This window comes from Montipora capricornis, chromosome 6 (genome assembly GCF_036669925.1).
Source record: "Montipora capricornis isolate CH-2021 chromosome 6, ASM3666992v2, whole genome shotgun sequence".
Taxonomy (NCBI): domain Eukaryota; kingdom Metazoa; phylum Cnidaria; class Anthozoa; order Scleractinia; family Acroporidae; genus Montipora; species Montipora capricornis.
Genome location: NC_090888.1, coordinates 65703443 through 65710434, shown reverse-complemented (window position 1 = coordinate 65710434; position 6992 = coordinate 65703443).

Here is a 6992-nt window from a genome sequence, read left to right as displayed (position 1 = left end):
TTAATGTGTTGTATTGTAATTTTTTGTTCTTTAGTGACTCCTTTTGTTAGGTGTATGTTTAATCTTGTTTTTGTCGACAGACAAGCCATTCAGCTAGTATTTTGTTACACTGCTCCAAAAAAAAAAACCCCGTACTATTCCAAAAATGAATATAATAATAAGTTCACTTAATGTTCGCGGTATGGGAGAAACTGAAACGAAGAGAAGCATTTACCTGGCTAAGAGCAAAAAATTCATATTTATCTTCTTCACGAGGTGCACTGCACTACCAATACAACATCTTTGTAGTCACCAGAATGGGGTTTCAAATCGATTTTTAGCTGCCTCTCCAGCGCTAGGGGTGGTGTTGCTATCCTGTTTAACAACAACTTCTCATTTGACATTTTGCGGATCTACTCGGACACAAACGGCAGATTCATTATTTGCGATATCAAAACTGAAGATAAATGTATCACCTTGGCAAATTTATATGCCCCCAACAATGACGAACCTAGATTCTTTCAAGATTTCTTTGTCCACGTAGATGATTTTCAATGCCATCATCTAATATTAGGCGGCGACCTCAACCTTTACAAAACACACCAGTTCAGTCAAAACCTTAGAAAAATTCATTGATGAACTAAATCTTATTGATGTGTGGCGGGTTTTAAATCCTGATATTCTGCGATACACATGGCGAAATTCACTGCAGACTAGATTTTTCCTAGTAAGTCAAAGCTTAATGTGCTGTGTAATAGGAGCTGACATTATAATGGGTTTTAAAACAGACCACTCTATGATAGGCAATGTAGCACTCCATTCAAATGAACGGGGACCTGGCTGTTAGAAATTTCTTTCCGAAATTGATTATGTCTATCAAATTCGATCGGTAATTTAAAATGTGCACGACGAATACAAGCACGGCAACAATGTGAACCCTGCCCTGCTGTGGGAGGTAATTAAACTGAGAATCCGGGAACAATCTTTTAAGTATGCAGCCAATAAAAAATAACGTATGACAAGAACGGAAGAAGAACTAGAGAAGAATATTAACATACTACAAAAAATAATAGAGACAAATAGCTCCGAAAATCAAGAAGAGATGCAGGCTTTCAGGGAACTGGAGGTCAAAAAAGCTGAATTAGAGAAAATAATTGAGTATAAAACTAAAGGTGCAATCTTGTGAGCTAAGTGCAGATGGCATAATGAAGGGGAAAAAAACAAAATATTTCCTAAATCTTGAGAAAAGGCATTGCAGGAATGGTGTAATAAGCCAATTAACTTGGATAAAATGTGTTTGTAACGAAGGACAAAGAGATTTTAGGTGAATGTGAAAAGTTTTAAAAACTTCTATAAATCAACTATTGATACTCGGTACCTTCAGACGGACGGTAATTTCTTCGGCGACCTTAAGGATAAAACTTTAGATCCAGACGAAAAGGAAAAAAGTGAAGGTCCACTGACTAAACCAGAATGCCTGGAGTCGTTGAAATCTATGGCCCCTGATAAATCACCTGGAACAGATGGCATTCCTGCAGAATTTTATAATGGTGAGACATTGCTGACGACCTACTGGATGCAATTAACTATGTCTTTGAGAAAGGACAACTTTCAATGTCGCAAAGGAGAGGAATAATCAAATTAATAACTAAAAAGGATGCAGAACTCAACCAGGTAAAAAACTGGCGTCCCATTACTTTACTTAATTGTGACTATAAGATAGCAGCTAAAGCAATTGCAAACAGGGTTAAAAATGCGCTTCCAAAGCTGATAACGATCAAACTGGATTTATGAAGAGAAGATTTATTGCAGAGAATATCAGGCTAATTGATGGAGTCATACAGGTTTACTACTCCTTTTGGATTTTGAAAAGCTCTCGACACAGTGGAATGGGCCTTCATTCACAAAACGCTTCAACATTTCAATTTTGGCCCTTCTTTGATGAACTGCATTAATACTTTTTACAATAACTCCAAAAGCTGTGTCTTAAACAATGGCTGGTCTTCAAATTTCTTTAAACTAGAAAGAGGAGTCAGGCAGGGATGTCCCTTATCACCGTATCTTTCTATCCTTTGCGTAGAGATTTTAGCTGAAAAAGTAAGGACCTGTCAAAGCATAAAAGGAATTAAGCTTTTTGGAGAAGAAATCAAAATCAGCCAATATGCGGATGATACTACTCTTATCTTAGATGGTTCAAATGAAGCCTTTACGTCCTCTTTGCAGGTTCTGGATCATTTCAGGAAAATTTCAGGTTTAGAATTAAATGACAAGAAAAGAGAGGTCCTCCGGATAGGAGCTAACAAAGGGAGTGGGGTCATTCTCTCTCCAGAAAAAGACTTTAATTGGGTTAAGAAAAAAGTAAAAGCTTTAGGTGTCTGGTTTTCAACTAACCCAGAAGATGTAAACTTTTCTGAAAAGCAGGTGAAAATAACCAACTGCCTAAGCTGTTGTGAAAACCGACGACTATTATTGGGGAAAATAACTGTTTTAAAGAGCCTGATTGCCTCTCAACTAGTCTATACCCTGTCGCCCTTGCCAACAGAGCACTATATTTTAAATGAAATTAATAAAGCTTTCTTCAATTTTTTACGGAATGTAAAGGGCGACAAGATTAATTAAACGGGACATAATGATAGGGGACTACTCTCAAGGAAGCCCAAGAATGATAGACATACAATCTTTTAACAAAGGACTTAAAACCATGTGGGCCATTAAATATCTTGATGAGTCAAACTTAGATAAATGGAAACTTTTTTTTGACAACGAGTTAGAAAATTACGGTGGTACTGCTGTTTTCCAAGGCAATCTTAAAAAAGAAGATTTACCCATTCAAGGGGAATTCAATTAAAAAACGATTCTTATGAACTTGCTTGACTACCCAATATCGATCTCTGTTAAGTTTTTGCGGAATCGGCTTAAAAACGTTCGTGATATAAAGCTTTTCAAAGGAACCCCCCTATTTGCCTATGAACATATTCCTATCCCTGTATCCCCCACGACCTTAAATGACGTTTAGCCGCAAGTTTAACATTGTTACACTACAAATGTTGTATATGCTGCAACGTTCAACCGGGACTTCACACGGCAGGTACAAAACACAGGTCACAGGTCATTGTTTTACCAACACAGAAAGTTTGGACCTAAAAATTTTGTTTAGGACTAATTAGGCCGACGGTTAGCATTTATGAATGTTTAGGATACTTTCTGTATTGGTAAAACAATGACCTGTGACCTGTGTTTTGTACCTGCCGGGCTTGAGATTAACGAGGGCGAACGAGTGCCTGCAGTGCTTTGTAAACTACCTTTTTAAAAGGAGTTACTCTTACCTTGCTTTCTTGCAGATGCCTGATATTTGTCAAGGCCTAATCAGAAAAAGTTGGAGATCGTATGCTTTTGACCTTGGTCAAGTTCCAAATTCCCCAGGAATTTATATCATAGGCGACTCTGCAGGGAAAGTGCTGTACCTGGGTCACTCCAAGCAAATGCGAACGAGGCTGAACGGGCATAAATACGGGCAACAAGATATTGACAAGTTCGTCAAACAAAGCTTTGAATTCAACGGTGGAATTTACCTACGAATAAAATGGGTGGAGGAAGTTGGTCATGGATGTGTGGAAGGCAACTTCTTGCAATGCATAGTGAAGAGGCTTGGATATTGGCCCATGTTCAACAAAAAACAAGGGAACACTTGTTAGTGACTGAGACTAATTGCGATTGCCATTAGTCAGAACTGACAGGTCAGACCAGTCGATTTGTCCAGCCAGATCAGTTTACTTCTATATAGCTGATGCATGGCAGTGATGGGTTTTTAGCGAAAACCCTCGAAAGAAGTATATTCCATTTTCAAACTGACATCTATTCGTTTTTTACAATAACAAAAAGGCAGAGGGTCAAAAAACGAGAAGAACGCGAGACAAAAATGCTTAAATTTCGAAACGCATAAATTATAAATTTATGTGTCTCCGCTTATTGACAATAAAAATTAGCCAATGAGCGCGCGAGAATTTTGCAGTCATATTAAAAGGTATCTTGTTTTGACATTCACTTTATTCTAAGATAAAAACAGCCAAAATTTATGGTAGCATAGGAAGTAGAAACTCGGATGTTTATATAATATTTCCAGGAATGAGCTGATTAAGGGCCCACTGACGTATTTTTTGGGGTGCGTTGCTAAGGATGTAATGGTTAAGTAATTTGAGAGAATTTGGCATTATTTTGGTCAGTTTCCAACTTTTGTAAGCCAATGACCCTAAATATGACGTCATCATACCACGGCCATGGTCACGTGACCAATAAAAGAAAACTCTAAATTTGTCTCCGTGCTACGCAATTTGGGTATTTAATCGATGGTTTGATAATTTGTATTCGTTTTTGCATCCAGCCAAGCATGGGTTTTCTTTTTATTTTGAAAAATGTTATTTTTAAAGACATAAACGATACTGAAATACCCATAACTTTTTCAAAAAAGATGATTTTAAAAAATCAATGCTTAGCTATATTCTGTATTTGGGGGTGAAACGTGCCACGTAAAAAAAAATTTAATTCAATTTAAAACGGCCGGAAATATAGCTTTTCCTCCAAACCGGAAGTCAGTTCGTTTACGCATGCGCAGTTGATAGGAGAACGAGAGCGAGGAAGGGCGAGGAAAAACCTTCCATGGAAACAACAGTTTGTGGGTTGACTTTTGCTTGTGAGTGGGTTTTCTTGTCAGTTCATGATATGATGACGTCAGTTATCGGAAGTAACATTTCACTTCCTTAGCAAAGCGCGAAGAATCCGTCTGTGGGCCCTTAAGATAACAAGCAAAAGCGATTAATATTGCACCTATCACTGCTTTGACTATTGCTTCTAATCACACAATCTAGTGAACTTTGAACTGTCAGATAAGGTGGTTTCTTGACAAAAGCATTAACAGTGGATAGTCTGCTGTTGTAATGTCCAGCTCTGTATTCTCAAATTAACTTTGAATTTTCAACTGTTAATCATCCTTAGATACTAAAATTCTTCTCAAAGCTCAAGTCCATGTAGCGTAACGGAAGTTATTGTATTGTCGTGGGGCTCTAGCCTTTTGTAGTACAATTCAATTTACAGAACGTGAAGTTTACTTATTATGCAGGAATCGAACCTGCGACCTCCGTAACACCTGTCGGGTGCGCTAACCACTGAGCCACAGGAACCCCTGGTTACCGGGATTTGTTTATCTACGGTTCTTATACAATGTGTCCCACTGGTCTGCAGGTTCGACAACGTGAATGTGGTTCAGCGTCATTTCAGTACGAGGTTTTGCAAAAATGTCGTTGTATCAAAACAAGTCACCAACACGGTATACGTAGTAGTTTTGGAATCAGTTTCGATCAGGAAAAGGCTCAGTTGCCAGCAATAAGAATATCTCAGGAACCTATGGTGCTAACAAAGAGTAAGATTAATCGTCTGAGTTATACATTTTCTAATGATGATTTTCGCTAAAAACAGGCCCTCAAATCTCGCACTCTTTCTTGTCCTCGTCCTAGAATCTAAATGTCCCTAATGTGATTAGTAATGATGGTAATGGTCAGGAACTCATGATTCATGGGCTCCTCTAATGGTGTAATGTGCCCTGGAGAAAGATGATATGGTTGTTGCCTAGCAACGAGCGAAAGCACCTGTGTTACGACCGAACTCTCGTGCTCTTTTTTGCTCTTTATCCTCTTGCTCCTCACTAATAGTAAAAACTGTTTTTCAAAAGTGACGAAGGTCAGTGGAATAAACGGGGGCTGCACAAACGTTTCCTGCCCAGAAAATTCGCCCACCCACGCATCAAATCTGCATTTCCGAGACTCCCCTCCCTTCCCTTTCTTAGTCTCCCATCCCCCTCCCCCCAGAGTCTGAACGGACGGAGGGACGGACGTACGCTCGGTCAATCAAGTGACAACCAAACGAAAAGAGGTTCACCATATATTCTCTTAATTAAGTATGGAGCTCTGCCTTCGCGGCCTGGAGCCCCGCTATGGTCTCTTATACTGGTGGCTCGTTTGGCCCGACGCGACATTGGATGGCAATCGAAAAAATCGAGTCCGCTCGTCAGTAGAGTCTCTAGATGTGGCCCTAAATTCTGTTTTTTAGCCGATTTATCGTTTTTTTGTCCATTGCGTTCTTTCATTTTTTATTGTTAAACAGTTTGTCCCATATTCTTTGTTCAAATAGCCATATTAGCGATCTTGTTTAATGCCATCTTTTGAAATTTTTAGTTTTAAAAGATTTGATATTATCAGTGGAGACTATGATCAGCTCTTTAAAAAGTAATTGTGACGTAGTTTAACAAGCCGTACATTTATCTGTGATTGTTAATGATAATAATTACTCCATTCCTAAGGAGAAATACAGGTCTCGATATTCAAAGTTTGTTTACTTTAGTTGTGATGTGCGTGTGCATCGACATACGTGACCGAGAACCGCGCAGAATTACTGAGAAAAGGCTGAGACTTCTATTTTATAAACGCAGAAAAAGGAGAAAACTTGCTTCAACATGTCTGATTAAAACTGTACTCAGGTTATCCACATTTCATCGTATTACCAGGAGATCTCTTGCTCGTAAACACCTTTCCAAAAGCGTGGAGCTTCCGCTGCATTTATCACCAATGCAGTTGGACTTGGCCGCGAAAGAGTTTCCCTGGTCGTTGCCATATCCAACACCATTACGTGTCTGTTTGCCCAGTATCTACTCACAGCATTTAATTTCACTTGCCAATTGCAAATTCTAGTGTATAATTATGACAGGAAATTAATTACTTTCCCAACAGACTTTGTAAATATCATGAATACAAGAAATGAACTCTACATTGCTTTATCAAGAGGGGTTTGCAATCTCATTTCCCAGTCCACATTTGTACAAAACCCCAGTCCCAGTTGCAAGATTTTCTTAGAAATCTTCCGTGACCTGCATGGACATAGTATGTACATGTAATACATGAAACATGTGCAAACTTATAATATTTAAAATACATTCAACTTTTGTAAAAGGCAGAGCTTGTACT